A 20,951-nucleotide genomic window follows, 5' to 3' on the forward strand; every position below is an offset into this window, starting at 1 on the left:
TACTGATTTGGGAAAAGAAAGCAGCACTGATTTGAAAGAGCGAGGTGATTTACTTTCTCTGTTACCTTACACTGTACACACACAGCCCGAGAATGGCCTCTCCCTTCCCCCACTCACTCCATGTTCCAGATCTAGTTCCTGCTCCACTCTGTCCCTTACAGACAGCCCCCGACTGAAGCTGAAGTTACCCCGACACAAAGCCCATCTGCGGACACAGTGCCAATGCGATGAGCTGCTGTTTGCTCCCTTACTCGGGCCCGGGATATCTCCGCTCCCTGATGTGTTCAACGATCAGCCGAGCACAGAGGAAACGGCAGCCGCTGACAGAGCTGGGGGAGGGGAGCTCGCCTGGGCCCTTCCAGTCAGTTTAAACACTGTGTGGGGAGGGGAGGAGCAGCATGTATTTAGCACATGCTCAGACCATCTTTTTGTCACAAATTAAATTAGCAAAAATGGGATTGTTTCAAAAGTTGATTTTATCTCTAATTAAATAGGCCACATTGAGGATTTTAATTATAATCCGAATTACCAACAAAATGATTCGGTGAGCCGGACACTGGAGTGGGATTTCCTGAAGAGTTTTACTCTTTCCGTCAGTCTCTGGTGTGTGAGTGTGCCCCTGTCATTTCTGATAGGGGACTATGGGTTTTACTTGCTGCATATTATTGTTTTGATAACTGGGTGTGGGTTTTATTCTGTACCTGTCAGTCTCTGCTATGGGAATGTGGGTTTTATTCTGTACCTGTCAGTCTCTGCTATGGGAATGTGGGTTTTAGTCTGTACCTGTCAGTCTCTGCTATGGGAATGTGGGTTTTATTCTGTACCTGTCAGTCTCTGCTATGTGAGTGTGGGTTTTACTGAACCTGTCAGTTTCTAGTATGCGCGTGTGGGTTTTTAATCCACAGTTTATGGTGGGAGAGTGTGGGTTTTATTCTGTACCTGTCAGTCTATGTTGTGAAAGTGTGCATTTTACTCTGTACCTGTCAGTTTCTAATTTGTGAGTGTAGGTTTTTTTCTGTACCTGTCAATCTCTGGAATATGAGTTTGGGTTTATTCTATTTTAATCTGGCTATGAACCCTGCTCCCTCGCGGCATAGGTGTCCTCTGAAAATACACTCAGCAGATCAGTACGAAACTATTGCCAATTAGTCAAAAGTTTCAGATAAATGCACAAACTGCTTCAAAAACAGACACAGGCTGTCAAAAATAATGAAAAACAAGGCCCAGTAGATTTAGAGAGAGAGCTCGGGCTGGTGGGAATCCATCACTGGATCGTTCACACAAGCCGAGTGGATTAATTTGGTGATAGTACGAATTCACTGGTAGGTATTCGGTGAATAAGGTAAATAATCACCAGATCGGAATTTAGCTTTTGTCTTGTAACATCACAGATAAGTGGATCGCAAGCAGGGTGGAGGAATTTGGTGATGGTAGGAATTCATTGCAAATTATTGACCTGGTTAGGAAATTGACTGAGCTGTAGGAGACAAAGGGTAGGGACAAAGGTTGGTTCTCAAGTTGGCAGGATGTGGTGTCCCACAGGGATCTATTTTGGGGCTTCAACTATCCTCAGTATTTATTAATGACTTAGTTGATGGCATAGAAAGACATATATCTAAACTTGCCGCTGACACAAAAGATAGCCGGCATTGCAGGCAGTGTAGTTGAAAGCATCAAATTACAAAGGGATAGCGATAGATTAAGTTAATGGGCAAAACTGCATCAAATCGATTTCAATGTAGACACTTTGGACATAAAAAAAGATACAAAAGGGTACATTGTAAATGGTGGAAAGCTAAAAACAATGGCGGTCCACAGAGACTTGGGAGTCCAGGTACATAGATCATTAAATGTCATAAACAAGTACAGAAAATAATCAGAAAGGCTAATGGAATTCTGGCTTTTACATCTCGAGCACTAGAATACTAGGGGGTAGAGGTTATGCTGCAGCTATACAAAGCCCTGGTTAGCCAACACCTGGAGCACTGTGAGCAGTTCTGGGCACCATGCCTTAGGAAGGTTATATTGGCCTTGGAGGGAGTGCAGCGTAGATTTACCAGAATGATACTCGGATTCCAAGGTTTAATGTATGAGGAAAAATTACACAAATTAGGACTGTATTCACTAGAATTTAGGTTAAGGGCTGATCTGATCGAAGTTTAAGATATTAAGCAGAACAGATGAGGTAGATAGAGAGAAACTATTTCCGCTGGTTGGGGATTCTAGGACTCGGGGCATAGTCTAAAAATTAGAGCCAGAACTTTTAGCAGTGAAATGAGGAAACACATTTATACATAATGGGTGGTAGAAGTTTGGAACTTGCTTCCTCAAACACCAATTGATGCTAGGTCAGTTGTTAATTTTAAATTGGAGATTGATAGCTGTTTGTTAACTAAAGGTATTAAAGGATCTGGTCAAAGGCGGGTATATGGAGTAAGGTCGCAGATCAGCCATCATCTCATTGAATGGGGGAACAGGCTCGAGGAGCTGAATGGCCTGTTCCTGTTCCGATGTTCCTTCCTCCACTTTATCTCCAGTGTCACCATCAAGCACTCCCAGGGCACATACAATACGGAGCACCCTCTACATTACCTTGGCGTTACTACTGTCACTCTGTCCCCAGCCCTACTCCAAACCATTTCTGTTCCTGAATTTATAAACTAGGAAAACGTAGAAACGATAAATCCTCAGGACTGGATGAATTGCATCCGCGCAAACTAAACCATGCAAAGGAAGAGCCCATCGAGAGAATTGTGTTCAGTTCTGGACCTCACGAATGATGTATTAGCTTTGGCAGGGGTGCAGCACAGATTCAGTAGATTGATACCGGGCTAAAAGGGTTAAATTATGAGGACAAGTGGCATAGACAAGTCCTTTACTTCCTTGAGGATAGAAAATGAAGGATGATATCATTGACATGTTTAAGATGATAGAGAGATACTATTTCATCTGGTGGGAGATCCAGAACAAGGGGAATAAACTTAAAAGTTAAAGCTAGGCCGTTCAGGGGTGAGGCCAGGATGCACTTCTTCACACAAAGGTTAGTAGAAATCTGGAAATCTCTCCCCCAAAAAGCTGGAGCTCAACTGAAACATTTAAGACTCAGACTGACTGATTTTTGTTAGGTTATGTTCTGTGTGTCTGTGTATTGACACACAAAGACAAACACACACACACACACACACACACACACACACACACACACACACACATGCTGAAACACACACATGGGTTAAGGGTGTAAGTGGACTGAAAGGGTTTAAGCAGACTTTTAAAAGCACTTGTTCGTCAGTCCGTCTGTCGATTTTGGGCCTGATTTGGTACAAATCTGACCTCTCACCAAGGACTGTGTTTGAATTCCCCATTCATTTTGCACAAATCCTTCAGATTGGTAGGGGTGAAAGGTCAGCGTTTTGACCCTCTGTGACACCCAGCCCATTGCTGAAGATTGTTTCGAGTGCTGTACCATGTCTTTTCAGAATTCACTATAGAATTACATAGTATTTACTGCACAGAAACAGTCCATTCGGCAGAACATGTTCATGACTGTTTATACACACAAGCATTCTCTCACCTTAGTTCACCTCACCCTATCATATCCTTCTATTCCTTTCTCCCTCATGTACGTATCTAGCTTCCCCCTTAAAGGCACTCAGCTATTCACCTTAACTCCATGTGCTAGCAAGCTCTACATTCTAACCACTCTCTGGGTAAAGAGGTTTCTCCTGAATTCCTTATTGGATTTATTAGTGACTATCTTAGATTTATGTCCCTAGTTTTGGACTCCCCACAAGTGATAACATCTTCGACATCGACCCTAACAAACAGCTACATAATTATAAAGATCTCTATGAGCCTTCTCTTTTCTAGATAAAGAGACTCAGCATATTCAGCCATTCTGGATACTTTTCACCTCTCACTTCTGGTGTCATCCTTGGAAATCTTTTTTGCAACAGCCAAAATGCCTGTACATCTTTTTCATAATATGGAGACCAAAACTGAACACAGTATTCCAAGTGTGGTCTAACCAAGGTTAGACCACACTTTAACAAAACTTCTCTGCTTTGCAATTCTCTTACTCGAGAAATGAGACCCAGTGCTTTATTTACATTTCCATTGCCTTGTTAACCTGCTTTTAATGATTTGTGCATCTGTTCCCCTAGATCACTGGTGGGCAAAATATGGCCCATGGACCATATTCGGCCTGCCAAGTCATTCTATCCGGCCCGCTGGATGGGACAGAAATCGAACGCGAGCCGGAGCTCGAGCTGCACATTCGTCTATCCACTTTCACTTCTCATGGGCCAGAGACAGATCTGAACTGCAGCCAAGGAAAAAACATAGTAATAAATTCAAATTAATAAATCGCCAAAGCGATTCTCTCTGGCCTGATCTTAACAGGATCCGTTCCGTAATTCTAGACTCCAATGGCAGATGTCGGTACCCAGAATGCAGTACGTACTAGAATATGCCCTATCCAATTTAGAGTGGAGTCATTGCTGCTCATCTCCACAAATCTTTTACCGAAGAGGGTGACTGGTGCTGCATCTTTCCTCTCCCGATACAATGGCAGGGGCGCTCTCATCTGCCACCAATTGAGACGGCATTAGTAATCCTTGCAGAGGGACATAATGATGACTGAGGTAGGACATTGATGCTGACACAGACTCTGAAGAGGGTACAGTTCTATTTCACAGCACTGATTTACAGAGACCAGAAGATACCACAACATTTTCAACTTTTATCTTTGATTCATTTCTAAGCAGTATCAGATACATGTTGTGTATGTAAGATAGCGTGACTGCTACATGAATTTATGTTTATGCAATGTTCTAAAATTTTTGCGCACAGTCTCTTTAAATTTGCTGCACAGCCGGGCACGATGCAGCTGCACATGCGCAGTGTCTCTTCCAGTGGCAGGAGCTGGGGATCGGTCTGCGCGGGACCCAGCGATTGGTGGAATATTGGTGGGTGGCACTCAACAGCTCCCAAAACTTTAAGTGGCCCTCCAGCCCAAATAATTGCTCCCCCTGCCCAAGCTCTCTTTGCTCCTCAACAGCATTTAGACACTTTTTTTCCCCAAAAATGGGAGACTTGCATTTATATTGCACCTTTCACGACCACCAAACATCTCAAAATGCTTTAAAGCAAATGAAGTACTTTTGGAGTGTCGACACTGTTGGAATGTGGGAAATGCAGCAGCTAATTTGCACACAACAAGCTCCCACAAGATACGAACATAAGAAATAGGAGGAGAGGACCATTCAATAAGATCATGGTTAATCTGATCATGGACTCAGTTCCACTTCCCTGCCCACTCCCCATCACCTTGTATTCCCTTATCACTCAAAAATCTGTCTATCTCCACCTTAAATATATTCAAAGACCCAACCTCCACAGCTCACTGGGGCAGAGAATTCCATAGATTTATAACCCTCAGAAGAAATTCCTCATCTCAGTTTTAAATGGGCGGCCCCTTATTTTAAGACTATGTCCCCTAGTTTTAATTTCCTCAATGAGTGGAAATATCCTCTCTGCATCCACCTTGTCGAGCCCTCTCATTATCTTATATGTTTCAATAAGATCACCTTGTAAATGTAGATTATTTTCTCTCAATCTGGTTCAGTAAAATTACTGAGTCGAATACCTCTTGTGCTTTAAACAAAGCAGTCTTTATTTTACCGGCCGGCAAGACTTATCAGACAGAAGATATACTTTCTCGATCGAGCGTACACACTCCCTACGGATAAGTGACGTTACATTGTCAAGGCACGATGGTTATACATTTTCGGCAAAAGATAACAAGATAGGGCTAGAGTGACATCCCAGCTCAGCCCATCTCTTTTGATCCCTCCTTCCCTTTGTCCACTCATAAGCCGACCCAAGCATGGTCCGATTTTAAACAAAGACCTTCTGTCAATGTTTCAGGTTAATAACATGATTTAATAAGACCTTGAGGTTTTTCTGCAAGCTGTGGGTTTTGTTTCAATATGTGTTAGTGTTGTAACATTTCGCAGTCTCGAGTCTGAGATGTCATGGCTATTCCTCCATGAATTGTTTGTTAGCTTATACTGTCCCTATAGAATTCCCACGTTCTCAACTTCAATGTCTCTATACATTTTTAAACATTCACATCCTCTCATTCTTCTGAACTCCAATGAGTATAGGCCCAACCTATCTTCATAAGTCAATCTCTCATCTCCAGAATCAACCTAGTGAACCTTCTCTGAACTTCCTCCAAAGCAAGTATATCCTTCCTTAAATACGGAGACCAAAACTGTACGCAGTACTCCAGGTGTGGCCTCACCAATACCCTGTACAGTTGGAGCAGGACTTCTCTGCTTTTATACTCTATCCCCCTTGTAATAAAGGCCAACATTCCATTAGACTTCCTGATTACTGGCTGTCCCTGCATATTAACATTTTGTGTTTCATGCACAAAGACCCCCAGGTCCCTCTGTACTGTAACACTTTGCAATTTTTCTCCATTTAAATTGTAATTTCCTTTTCTATTTTTACTGCCAAAGTGGATAACCTCACATTTTCCCACATTATACTCCATCTGCCAGATTTTATGCCCACTCACTTAGCCTGTCTATATCCCTCTGCAGATTTTTTGTGTTCTCCTCACAATTTGCTTTCCCATCCATCTTTGTATCATCAGCAAACTTGGCTACCTTACACTCGGTCACTTCATCCAAGTCATTAATATAGATTGTAAATAGTTGAGGACCTAGCACCAATTCCTTTGGCACCTCACTAGTCACTGTTTGCCAACCGGAAAATTATCCATTTATCCCGACCCTCTGTTTTCTGTTAATTAGCTAATCCTCTTTCCATGCTAATATATTACCCCCTATCCAGTGAACATTTATCTTGTGCAGTAATCTTTTATCTGGCACCTTATCGAATGCCTTCTGGAAATTCAAATAAACCACATCCACTGGTTCCCCCTTATCCAACCTGCTCATTACATCCTCAAAGAATTCCAGCGAATTTGTCAAACATGATTTTCCTTTCATAAAACCATGCTGACTCTGTTTGATTGAATTATGCTTTTCCAAATATCCCACTACTGCTTCCTTAATAATGGACTCGAGCATTTTCCCAACGACAGATGTTAGGCTAACTGGTCTATAGTTTCCTGCTTTTTGTCTGTCTTTTTTTAAAATAGGGGTGTTACAGTTGTGGTTTTCCAATCTACTGGGACCGCCCCAGAATCCAGGGAATGTTGGTAGATTACAACCAATGCATCCACTATCTCTGCAGTCACCTCTTTTAAGACCCCAGGATGTAAGCCATCAGGTCCTGGGGACTTGTCCACCTTTAGTCCCATTATTTTATTGAACACTACTTCATTAGTGATAGTGATTGTATCAAGTTCCTCCCTCCCTATAGCCCTTTGATTATCCACTATTGGGATGTTTTTTGTGTCTTCTACCGTGAAGACCGATACAAAATATTTGTTCAATGTCTCTGCGATTTCCCTGTTCTCCATTATTAATTCCTCAGTCTCATCCTCTAGGGATAAACCAGACAATCTGTTTTTGTAATGTTGAAGGATAAATATTAGCCAGGAGACCGGGAATAACTCCTCTGCTCTTCCTCAAAATAGTGTTATGGGACCTTTTACATACACCTGAGGGAGCAGACGGGGCTGCGGTTTAACATCAATTCTGAAAGACGGCACTCCCTCAGCACTGCACCGGATTGTCAGCCGAGGTTTTGTGCTCAAATCCCTGGTGTGGGAATTGAAGCCACAATCTTATAACTCAGGAGAGAGTGCTACTCACTGAGCCACAGCTGACACTGAGTACGTGGCCTCCTTATTCCACCTACCAAAATGCACCACGTCACAGCTATTTATATTGGAAGTAGAATCATAGAAGTTTACAGCACGGAAGGAGGCCATTTTGGCCCATCGTTTCCATGCCAGCCAACAAGAGGCTATCTAGCCTAATCCCACTTTTCAGCTCTAGGTCCATAACCCTGCCGGTTATGACACTTCAAGTGCACATCCAAGTACTTTTTCTTTTTAAATGTGGTGAGGGTTTCTGGCTCTTCTACCCTTTCAGCAGAGTTCCAGACTCCCACAACACTCTGCGTGAAGAAATTTCCCCTCAAATCCCCTCCAAACCTTCTACCAATTACTTTAAATTTATGCCCCCGGGTTGTTGACCACTCTGCTAATGGAACTAGACCCTTTCTATCCACTATATCTAGGCCCCTCATAATTTTATACACCTCAATGAGGTCTCCTCTCAGTCTCCTCTGTTCCAATGAAAACAAATCCAGCCTATCCAATCTGTCCTCCTAGCTAAGATTCTCCACTCCCAGCAACATCCTCGTAAATCTCCATTGTACCCTCTCCAGTGCAATCACGTCCTTCCTGTAATACTGTGAGCAGATCTGCATGCAGTGCTCCAGCTGTGGCCTAACCAGGGTTTTTTTTTAAAAAAACAGTTCAAGTATAAACCCCTGCTCTTGTATTCTGTGCTTTGGCTAATAAAGGCAAGCATTCCGTATGCATTCTTAACCACCTTATCTACCTGTACTGTTACTTTCAGGGGATCTGTGGACATGCACTCCAAGGTCTCTTTGTTCCTCTACACTTCTCAGTGTCCTACCATTTAATGCATATTCCCTTTCCTTGTTAGCCCTCCCCACATGCATTACCTCACACCTCTCTGGATTAAATTCCATTTGCCACTGTTTTGACCAGTTGATTGATATCTTCCTGCAGCCCGCAGCTTTCTTCATTATCAATCACACAGCCGATTTTAGTATCATCTGCAAACTTCCTAATCATACCCCCTATATTCAAGTCTAGATCATTAATGAATATCACAAAAAGCAAGGGACCTGGTACTGAACCCTGCGGAATCCCACTGGTAACATCCTTCCAGTCACAAAAACATCCATCAACCATTACCCTTTGCGTCCTGCCTCTGAGCCAATTTTGGATCCAACTTACCACTTTGCCCTGGATCCCATGGGTTTTTACTTTTGTGACCAGTCTGCCATGTGGGACCTTATCAAAAGCTTTGCTAAAAGATATATACACTACATCATATACTTGGCACTTAGCAACCCTCCTATTACCTCCTCGAAAAATTCAATCAAGTTAGTTAGACACGACCTTCCCTTAACAAATCCGTGCTGACTGTCCTTGATTAATCAGTGTCTTTCTAAGTGAAGATTTATCCTGTCCTTCAGGATTTTTTCCAATAATTTTCCTACCACTGAGGTTGGGCTTACTGGTTTGTAATTACTCACTCTACCCTTTCTCCATTCTTAAACAAAAGTACCACATTAATAGTCCTCCAGCACCATATCTAAAGCCAGAGAGGATTGGAAAATGGTGGTTGAGCAGTTATAATGAGGGATGTTCAAGAGGCCAGAATTTGAGGAGCAAGACATCTTGTGGGGTTGTGAGGCTGAAAAAGATTACAGAGATAGGGAGGAGCAAGGCCATGGAATGATTTGTAAACAAGGGTGAGAATTTTGAAATCGAGGCTTTGTAATGTGAATGTTTAAAAATGTATAGAGACATTGAAGTTGAGAACGTGGGAATTGTATAGGGACAGTATAAGCTAACAAAGAATTCATGGAGGAATAGCCATGACATCTCAGACTCGAGACTGCGAAATGTTACAACACTAACACATATTGAAACAAAACCCACAGCTTGCAGAAAAACCTCAAGGTCTTATTAAATCATGTTATTAATCTGAAACATTAACAGAAGGTCTTTGTTTAAAATCAGACCATACTTAGGTCGGCTTATGAGTGGACAAAGGGAAAGAGGGATCTAAGAGAATAGGCTGGACTAGGATGTCACTCTAGCCCTATCTTGTTATCTTTTGCCGAAAATGTATAACCATCGTGCCTTGACAATGTAACGTCACTTTGTCCGTAGGAAGTGAGTGCGTTCGAACAGACTTGCATGCCTTCTGTCTGATAAAGTCCCCGATCGGGATTTGCTTTTTAAATCAAAGCTTGCTTTATTTAAAGCACAAACGGTATTCGTTTCAGTAATTTTCCTGATCCAGATTGAGGTAAAAGAATCCAGAAATCAACAGTTTAACTGGGAGCCAATGTAGGTCAGAAAGCACAGGAGTGACGGGTGATCTTGACTTGATGTGGGTTAGTACATGGGGGGCTGCTGAGTTTTGGATGGTTTCAAGTTTACGTAGTGAGGAATGTGGAAGGCCGGTCAGGAGTGAATTGGAGTAGTCAAGTCTAGAGGTAACAAAGGCATGAGTGAGGGTTTCAGCAATACAAGAGCTGAGGCAGGGGCGGAGGTGGGTAATGTTACAGAGGTGGAAAAAGGCGGTTTTAGTTATGCCACGGATATGTGGCTGGAAACTCATTTCAGGGTCAAATATGACACCTAGGTTGTGAGCAATCTTGTTCTCCCTCAGATTGATGCTAGGGAGAGGGATGGAGTCTGTGGTTAGGGAACGCAGTTTATGGCGGGGACCAAAGATAATGGCTTCGGTCTTCCCAATATTTAATTGGAGAAAATTTCTGCTCATCCAGTACTGGATGTCGGACAAGCAATCTGACAATTTAGATACCAAGCATGGGTCGAGACAAGTGGGGGAAGAGGTAGAGCTGGGTGTCGTCAGTGTACATGTAGAAACTGACTCCGGGTTTTCAGATGATATCACCAAGGGGCAGCATATAGATGAGAAATAAGAGGGAAACAAGGACAGATCCTTGGGGGACACCAGAGGTAACAATGCAGGAGTGGGAAGAGAAGCCATTGCACGATATTTTCTGGCTACGATTAGATAGGTAAGAATGGAACCAGGCAAGTGCAGTCCCACCTAGCTGGACATTGGTGGAGAGGCGTTGGAGGAGGATGGAGTAGTCAACTGTGTCAGAGGTGCAGCAGAGGTTAGAACCTAAAGCAAGTTTTCCACTAGATGAACAGTGACTCCAATCCACTTATGTTACGTTATAAGAACACAAGAAATAGGAGCAGGCCATTCGACTCCTCGAGCCTGATCCGCCATTCAATATCATAGCTGATCTTCTACCTCAACTCCACTTTCCTCATATCCCTTCATCCCTTAATATTCAAAAGTGTATCAACCTCTGTCTTGAATATACTCAAAGACGGAGCATCTATAGCCCTTTGGGGTAGAGACTTCCAAAGATTCACCACCCTATTTATTCTCATCTCAGTCCTAAATGGCCGACCACTTATTCTGAGACTGTGACTCCTGGTTCTAGACTCCCAGCGAGAGGAAATATCCTTCCTGCATCAACCCTGTCAAGCCCTGTAAGGATTGTGCATGTTTCAATTAGATCACCTTTCATTCTTCTAAGCTACAGAGAATATAGACCTCGTCTACTCAATCTCTCCTCATAGGACAGTCCTACTACCCCAGGAATCAGTCTGGTGAACCTTCGTTTCTCAATGGCAAGTATATCCTTTCTTAGGCAGGGAGACCAAAACTGTACACATACTCCAAATGTGGTCTCACCAGGGCAGTATGTAATTGCAGTAAGACATCTTTACTCTTATATTCAAATCCTCTTATAATAAAGGTCAACAAACCATTTGCTTTAATTGCTTCCTGTACCTACATGTTAATTTTCAGTGATTCATATATATGGACACCCAGGACTCTCTGAACAACAGCATTTTCCAATCTTTCAGCATTTACAAATTACTCTGCTTTTCTATTTTTCCTACCAAAGTGGATAACTTCACATTATATTCCATTTTCCATCTTCTTGCCCACTCACTTAGCCCATCTATATCCCTTTGAAGTTTCTTTGCATTTTGCATCATCCTCACAACTTACATTCCCACCTAGCTTTGTATCATCAGCAAATGTGGATATCATCCAAATCATTGATATAGATTGTGAATAGCTGGGGCCCAAGCCCTGATGCTTACAGTACCACTCCACTAGTTATAGCCTGCCAACCTGAAAATTACCCGTTTATTCTTACTCTGTTTTCTGTCCGTTAACCAATCCTCAATCCATGCTCGTGTCCACAGTAAATGACACAAGGTCAGCCCGCTGGATGGAACCTCGGGCGCCCTGAGCTTGATCTCCGGTGTTTCCAGTCCCGATTACCCCCTTACATCAGTCTCCCCTCACTTTTATACCCTGCAGTGATCCATCTCTGGCACCTGACTCTTTTGTCTTCTCTGCTGGGTTTGGGCAGGAAGCTGGGAAAAGACAGCTGGAACTTCTCTAATCTGTGATTTACAAGGACACTTTCCCTGGTTCCCAGCAGTTACTTTTCTTCAGTAATTTTCCCATTATCCTTAAACTCCCCTGCCTGCTGTTAGTTGTTATTTCTTATAGTTTCATAATTATAGGTATAAACATCACACATTACAATCTAACCTATTCTATTACTCACTCTGGTTTAAGCTTATATTGTCCTGTACTATTTTATGCTTTTAGAACCAATCCTCAATCCATGTGAGTATATTACCCCCAATCCTATGAGCTCTAATTTTGTTTAATCATCTCTTATCGAATGCCTTCTGAAAATCCAAATACACCATATCCACTGGTACCCCCTTATCTATTCTGCTAATTACCACCTCAAAAAACACTAACAGATTTGTCAAACATGATTTCAGTTTTATAAATCCGTATCGACTCTGCCCAATCCTATTATTATTTTTAATAGTGCCCTGTTACCACATCCTTATAATAGATTCTAGCATTTTCCTTACTACTGATGTCAGGCTAACTGATCTGTGGTTCTTTGTTTTCTCTCCGCTCCTTTCTTAAATAGTGGGGTTATATTTGGTACCTTCCAATTCGCATGTAGGAATGTAAATTCCTGGATTCTTTTACCTCAATCTGGTTCAGTAAAATTACTGAGTCGAATACCTCTTGTGCTTTGAACAAAGCAGTCTTTATTACCGGCCAGTAAGACCTGACAGAAGATATACTCTCTGGATAGAGCGTACACACTCCCTACGGATAGGTGAAGTTACATCGTAAAGTGTTAACAGTTATACAGTTTTGAAATCAGATAACAAAATACAAATGGATTGACAGTCTAACTCAGCCACTCATTAGTCAATCTATATGAGATGTTCTTCTTGAAAGCTCAAGCATTGCCTCTAAATGTTTCAATCTAATGGTGTGACTATTAACTGAGACCTTGCAATTCTGCAGATGTATTTCATGTTACAATTATATATTATTGGCAGGATTAGTGACTTGAAACCTTGAGACAGACTGTTAGCTATGCTGATGTTGCACTATTTGCAATCTGACATTCTCCCAGCTATTCTTCCATGGCTTATACATTTTCATATATCCCATTTACTTTACTGTCCTTAATTCCATATATTCCGTTCAGATATCCACAGGAAGAGAGAGCGAATGAGTGAGAGGAAGATTGACACAGAAGGGAGAGAGAGCTGGATAGAGTGAGATCAAACAGACAGCAAAGTAAGTAAGACAGAGAGAGACTTAAATCCAAAAGGGGTAGTGGGAGAGACAGAATGAGGCAGAGAAAGAAAGGAAAGGAAGAGAACGGGATGGCAAGAGAGAAGAGAATGAGGTAGAGAGAAGAGAGAGGGGCGAAAGAGGCAGAGAGGTAGACTGAGAGCATAGCAGAAAGAGGGACAGAGAAGCAGAGATTAGAAAGGTGGAAAGAGTGAGAGACAGTGAGTCAGAGAGATAATGAGAGAGGTAGAGCTCTTATTGAATGGCGGAGCAGGCTCGAGGGGCCAAATGGCCTACTCCTGCTCCTATTTCTTATGTTCTTAATAGAGCAAATGTGAATTAGAGAGAGAGAGAGAACAAGGTGGGGGGAGAGAGAGAAATTGAGAAAGAAACAGGTGGAGATATGAGAGTGCTTCTTCGGCAGCCCCTCCCAAACCAGTGACCTCTACCATCTAGAAGGACAAGGGCAGCAAGCACATGGGAACACCACCACCAGCACGTTCCCCTCCAAGTCACACACCATCCTGATATGTAAGAATATCACTGTTCCTTCGTCGCTGGGTCAAAATCCTGGCACTCCCTCCCTCATCATCATCATAGGCAGTCCCTCGAATCGAGGATGACTTGCTTCCACGTCAAAAAGTTCACAGGTGTTTCAATGAAGGACCTAATATTCCAGGTCCCGTACTACATGTTGAAGGGTGGAAGATGCCTATGCGCGGATTTTTTTTTCATGTATGGAGACCGTTGCACACCAGCCACACGGGCTTGACAGAGCTTGGTCTTGGTCCAGTGGCAAGGATTAACCAAAACGACTGGAGACCAGCTCTGCTGCACGGACCTAATGCGCACGTATGTCGCAGTGTGGATGGCCCGTGCTGCCCCTGGGCCCTCACCTCTTCTGGGTCCCAAACTCACGCTTCTCCTGGGCCTCGGTCATATCCCTCTACAATATCTCGCCGCTCCTTCGCCCTGACCTTGCCGCTCCACCACACGGACTGCAGTGGTTCAAGAAGGTGGCTCACGACCATCTTCTCAAGAGCAATTAGAGATGGGTACTGTCAGCAAGGCCCACATCCCATGAATGAATTAAAAAAAACGTCACATTCTCTTTTCAAGAGGAAGAGACCCAGCCTGTTCAACCTTTCCTAATAGGCATAACCTCGCATTTCTGGTATCATAATTGTAAATCTAATTTCCACCCTCGCCAATGCCTCTATATCCTTTTTATAATATCGAGATCACAATTGTACACAGTACTCCAAATGTGGTCTAACCAAGGTTCGATACAAGTTCAGCATAACTTAGCTATTTTCAATTCAATCCCCCGGAAATAAACCCGAGTGCTTGGTTTGCTCTTTTTAACGGCCTTATTAACCTACGTCGCTACTTTTGGTGATTTTTGCATTTGTATTCCAAGATCACTTTGCTCTTCTGCCCTATTTAGATTCTGGTTTTCCAACTAATATGTGACCTCCTTATTTCTGTTACCAAAATGCAATACCTCACATTTATCAGTGTTGAAATTCATTATATGTGAATTCTGCAAGTATATTAATGTAATAAGACATGTAGTACAGCACGGATTAGATACAGAGTAAAGCTCCCTCCACACTGACCCTTCAAACACTCCAGGGTATTTACAACACGCATTAGCGACAGAGTAATGCTCCCTCTGCACTGTCCCATCAAACATTCCCAGGTCATATATAGCACGGGTAAGGTACAGAGTTAAGTTCCCTCTACATAAGCTCCCTCTATACTCCCCATCAAATACTCCCAGGCTAACTACAGCCTGGTTTAAATAGAGTAAATCTCCTTCTCCACCCTCCCAGGACAGTTTCCAGTGGGCTTCCACAGGGCTCAGTAGCTGGTCCCTTGCTTTTTGTGATATATATATATAAAATCAATGATTTGGACTTGAATGTAGGAGGTATGATTAAGAAGTTTGCAGAGGATACAAAAATTGGCCCTGTGCTTGATAATGAAGAAGCGGTAGACTGCAGGAAGGTATCAATGGACTGGTCAGGTGGGCAGAACAGTGCCAAATGGAACTCAATCCGGAGAAGTGTGAGGTAATGCATTTGGGGAGGGCTAACAAGGAAATGGAATACACAATAAATGGTAGGACACTGAGAAGTGTAGAGGGACAAAGGGACCTTGGAGTGCATGTCCACAGATTCCAGAAGGTAGCAGGACAGGTAGATAAGGTGGTTAAGGCGGCATACGGGATACTTGCCTTTATTAGCCGAGGCATAGAATAGAAGATTAGGGAGGTTATGCTTGAACTATATAAAAAACTACTTAGGCCACAGTTAAGAGTACTGCGTGCAGTTCTGGTCACCACAGTACAGGAAAGATGTGACTGCCCCAGAGAGGGTAGAGGAAATTTACGAGGATGTTGCCTGGACTGGAAAATTTTAGCTATGAGGAAAGATTTGGATAGGCTGGGGTTGTTTTCTTTGGAACAGAGGAGGCTTAGGAGACCTAATTGAGGTGTATAAAATTATGAGGGGCCTAGATAGAGCAGATAGGAAGGACCTATTTCCCTCAGCAGAGAGTTGAATGACCAAGGGGCATAGATTTAAAGTAAGTGGTAGGAGGTTTAGTGGGGATTTGAGGAGAAATATTTTCACCAAGGTTGGTGGGGGTCTGAAACTCACTGTCTGAAAGAGTGGTAGAGGCAGAAACCCTCATAGCATTTAAAAAGTACTTGGATATACACTTGAAGTGCCGTAACCTACAAGTCCACGATCCAAGAGCTGGAAAGTGGGATCAGGCTGGAAAGCGGGATCAGGCTGGAAAGCTCTGTCAGCAAGCACGGACATGATGGGCCGAATGGCCTCCTTCTGTGCTGTAAATTTAATCATAGTGAAACACTCGGTCACAGAGTAATACCAAACAGCCCTGAGCTGCAAGATTACAGAGTACAACAGGCAAGCGAGGGTTAAATGTGGGACGTTGTTTCTCTCATTCTCTGACATTGTCCCGCAGTGTGGGATTAATAGTGTGTCTGCCTGTGGTACAATATCAGAGAGAGACTTTAACTTCTGTCCCCCCCACCCCCTCAAGGATAAAAGCAGACTTCACAGGTCAGTCTGGAACTGATACTGATACTGTGCATGGCTCTCTCTCGCGCTCGTACTGTTTGTGAAGGCGGGATACTGTTATTTCACGTGATGTGGACACACTTGAGTACAACACTGGCACATAGAAACATAGAAAATAGGTGCAGGAGTAGGCCATTCGGCCCTTCAAGCCTGCACTGCCATTCAATGAGTTTATGACTGAACATGCAACTTCAGTACCCCATTCCTGTTTTCTCACCATACCCCTTGATCCCCCTAGTAGTAAGGACTACATCTAACTCCTTTTTGAATATATTTAGTGAATTGGCCTCAACAACTTTCTGTGGTAGAGAATTCCACAGGTTCACCACTCTCTGGGTGAAGAAGTTTCTCCTCATCTCAGTCCTAAATGGCTTACCCCTTATCCTTAGACTGTAACCCCTGGTTCTGGACTTAACCAACATTGGGAACATTCTTCCTGCATCTAACCTGTCTAAACCCGTCAGAATTTTAAACGTTTCTAGGAGATCCCCTCTCATTCTTCTGAATTCCAGTGAATACAAGCCCAGTTGATCCAGTCTTTCTTGATATGTCAGACACTGTTTCTCTCTCTCTGGTGCTACACATGACAGCGTGGCACTGTTACTGAGCGTAATATGGAGACACTGATGCCAAGTGTAAGACTGATAATGTGTGTGTCTCTCTCCCCCCCACTGGTGTTATACATGAATGTGAGATACTAGTATTGAGCCTAATATGCAGACACAGTTAGGGTGTTTAAGACTGATACTATGCCTGTCTCTCTGCCGCTCACTCTGATAGCCATCTCTGGGTGATGAGGGTGGGATGGATAGATCACTGTTAAATGTCCCTCAGTTTAGGAAGAGAGAGAGAGAGACAAAGAGTGGGGCGGTGAACACAATTTATATTTTCACGTTAATCAAACATATTTGCATATATGAAGGGGAAGTAACGTTTGACAAATTTGCTAGAATTCTTTGAGGATGTAACGAGAAGGGTGGATTAAGGGGAACCAGTGGATGTGATGTATTTGGACTTCCAGAAGGCATTTGACAAGGTGCAACATAAAACATTACTGCACAAGATAAAAGTTCACAGGGTTTGGGTAATATATTAGTGTGGATAGAGGCTTGCCAAACAACAGAAAACAGAGAGTCGGGATAAATGGTTCATGCTCTGGTTGCCAATCAGTAACCAGTGGTGTGCTGCAGGGATCTGTGCTGGGACCCCAACTATTTACAATCTATATTAACAACTTGGAAGAAAGGACCAAGTGTAATGTAGCCAAGTTTGCTGATAATACAAAGATGGGAGGAAAAGCAATGTGTGAAGAGGACACAAAAAATCTGCAAAAGGACATCAACAGGCTAAGTAAGTGGGCAAAAATTTGGCAGATGGAGTATAATGTTGGAAATTGTGAAGTCATGCACTTTGGCAGAAAAAAAAATAAAAGAGCAAGTTATTTTATAAATGGAGAAAAATTGCAAAGTGCTGCAGTACAGCAGGACCTGGGGGTACTTGTGCATGAAACACAAAAGGTTAGTATGCAGGTACAGCAAGTAATCAGGAAGGCCAATGGAATCTTGGCCTTTATTGCAAAGGGGATGGAGTATAAAAGTAGTGAAGTCCTGCTACAGTTCTACAGGGTATTGGTGAGGCCACACCTGGAATACTGCATATAGTTTTGGTTTCCTTATTTATGAAAGGATATACTTGCTTTGGAGGCTGTTCAGAGAAGATTCACGAGGTTGATTCCATAGATGAGGGGGTTGACTTATGAGGAAAGGATGAGTAGGTTGAGCCTCGACTCATTGGAAGTCAGAAGATTGAGAGGTGATCTTATTGAAACGTATAAGATTATGAGGGGGCTTGACAAGATGGATGCAGAGAGGATGTTTCCACGGATAGGGGAGACTAGAACTAGGGGGCATAATCTTAGAATAAGGGGCCACCCATTTAAAACAGAGATGAGGAGAAATTTCTTCTCTGAGGGTTGTAAATCTGTGGAATTCACTGCCTCAGAGAGCTGTGAAAGCTGGGACATTGAATAAATTTAAAACAGAGATAGACAGTTTCTTAACCAAGAAGGGAATAAGGGGTTATGGGGAGCGGGCAGGGAATTAGACCAGAGTCCATGATCAGATCAGCCATGATCGTATTAAATGGCAGAGCAGGCTCGAGGGGCCGTATGGCCATACTTTTGCTCCTATTTCTTATGTTCTTATGTAAATTTGAAGTCATCCAAAACTCGGCAGCCCATGTCCTAACTTGCACCAAGTCCCGATCACCCATCACCCCCGTGCTCGCTGACCTACATTGGCTCCCAGTTAAGCAATGCCTCGATTTCAAAATTCTCCTCCTTGTTTACAAATCCCTCCATGGCCTCACCCCTTCCAATCTCTAATCTCTATCAGCCTCACAATGCCACGTGATGTCTGCGTTCCTCAAAATTGGCCGTCTTGAGCATTCCTGATTAGAACTGTTCAACATCGGTGGCTATGACTTCAGCTGCCTGGGCCCTAAGCTCTGGAACTCCCTCCCTAAACCTCTCTGCCTCTGGACATTTCTTTCCCCCTTTAAGATGCCCCTTAAAGCTACCCTTTGACCAGATTTTGGTCATCTGCTGTATTTTCTTCTTATGTGGCTCGGTGTCAAATTTATTTGCTTTGTCTTATAACACTGAAGTGCCTTGGGACATTTTACTACATTAAAAGCGGTATATAAATAAAGTTGTTGTTGTTGAAAGCAATGGGAGCTCATCCAACCAGAGCTCCCATTATCATCAATGAGAATACTAGATGTCCATTGGTGGTCCAGGCCCACGTGATCCTAGGATACAAATACATACCTGGAAGACATGTTCCTGTACACTGCACTACGAAACTCGGACTCCGACCGCAATCCTATGTTCCTCTGAGACCACCAGTCAATTTTTTTTTTTTTTAATTCTGGTCAGATGCGTTCACCCAAAAGAAGCTTCCAACCACAATTTTCCACCCAAAGTATTTGTTTAATTTCTTTGCCATTTCCTTGTTCCGCATTATAATTTCTCAGCCTGTAGGGGACTCACATTTACTTTTGCTAATTTTTCCTTTTTAACATACCTACAAAAGGATTTACAGTCTGTTTTTATGTCTCTTGCTAGTTTACTCTCATTTTCTATTTCCCCTTTCTTGATCAGTTTCTTGGTCCTCCTTTGCTGAATTCTAAAATGCTCCCAATCCCCAGGCTTACTGCTCTTTTTGGCAACGTTATAAGCTTCTTCCTTTGATTTAAAACTATCTTTAACTTCACTTCTTAGTCACGGTTGGACCACCTTTCCTGTGGGGGTCTTGTGCCTTAAAAGGAATGTAATTATTGTAAATTATGTATTAATGCTTTAAAGCAAGCCATTGCTTATCTATCTTGATACCTCTTAATGTAGTTTCCGAATCTATCTTAGCCAACTCACCCCTCATACCTAAAAAGTTTGCTTTGTTTAAATTTAAGACCCCAGTTTCTGATTTAACAAAATCACTTTCAAACTTAGTGTAACATTTTATCATATTATGGTCATTCTTCCGTTGCCAGCACGTCCCATGTACAAATAAACAAAATAAACAAGACTCACTGTTAAAAGTTGTTGTTGTTAATAATCACAAATCACTTTTTACAAATCACTCCAGGGCCTCGCCCCTCCCGATCTCTGGAATCTGTTGCAGCCCACAAGATGTCTGCACTCCTCAAATTCTGCCCTTTTGACCATCCCTGATTATAATCGCTCCACCATCGGTGTCCGACCCTTCAGCTGCCTGGGCCCCGAGCTCTGGAACTACCTCCCTAAACCTCTCCGCCTCTTTCCTACTTTCAGACCCTCCTTAAAACCTACCTCTTTGACCCAGCTTTTGGTCATCTGCCGCAATTTCTTCTTCTGTGGCTCGGTGTGAAATGTATGTGTTGTATCCGGCGCAGGCGCACGGCGAGCGGTCCCGCCCCACAGCACCGACGCCACCTGTGACGTCTCTAGGTAACGGTTAAACAGCCGCAATTTTTGAAATCAGGAAATACGTGTTCCCCGAGCTGCCCAGCGCGCCTTCATATCAGTGGGCGGGGCTCTGCGGCGCTGCCGACTCCTATTGGTGAGAGTGGCTGGCAATCTGCTTCGTGCAGCCAATAGACGACCGGGAATTCTCTGAAGGTCATTAATTTATGCAGAACGCGCTCTGTGCTCGGTGCCGGGCAGTTTGCTGTAACCAGCGGTTGGACAATGTGGGGAACCGGGGGCCGCAGGGAACCGGACTGATGGTGGGCGGCTGGGGCTGGGGCAGGGGCAGGGGCAGAGGCAGAGCGCTCGGCCGGCCGGCCGGCCGGGGAGGGTGCGGTGAGTCTGTGAGGGAAAACACCGAACTGAACACACAGCCCCGGAGCTCGGTTTGGGGACATG

At 43.3% G+C, this 20,951-nt stretch overlaps 1 protein-coding gene and 1 long non-coding RNA gene across 3 annotated transcripts in view; one reads left to right on the forward strand and one right to left on the reverse strand.

Moving 5' to 3' along the window:
- LOC139273449 (uncharacterized) overlaps positions 1-20,479 on the reverse strand; it is a 35,782-nt gene extending 15,303 nt beyond the window's left edge. The window contains exon 1 of one of the 2 annotated variants that reach the window (XR_011595116.1): positions 20,397-20,479. This is a non-coding gene — a long non-coding RNA (uncharacterized lncRNA). Of the gene's footprint in view, positions 1-117; positions 204-20,396 lie in introns of those variants that run through there. The other variant, XR_011595115.1, reaches the window with a different exon arrangement.
- Positions 20,480-20,863: 384 nt separating this feature from the next.
- LOC139273440 (zinc finger protein 420-like) overlaps positions 20,864-20,951 on the forward strand; it is a 92,616-nt gene continuing 92,528 nt past the window's right edge. The window contains exon 1 of the mRNA XM_070890352.1: positions 20,864-20,888. The gene's annotated coding sequence lies outside the window, so the exon portion shown is untranslated. The remainder of the gene's footprint in view (positions 20,889-20,951) is intronic.

This window comes from Pristiophorus japonicus, chromosome 9 (assembly GCF_044704955.1).
Source record: "Pristiophorus japonicus isolate sPriJap1 chromosome 9, sPriJap1.hap1, whole genome shotgun sequence".
Taxonomy (NCBI): Eukaryota; Metazoa; Chordata; class Chondrichthyes; family Pristiophoridae; genus Pristiophorus; species Pristiophorus japonicus.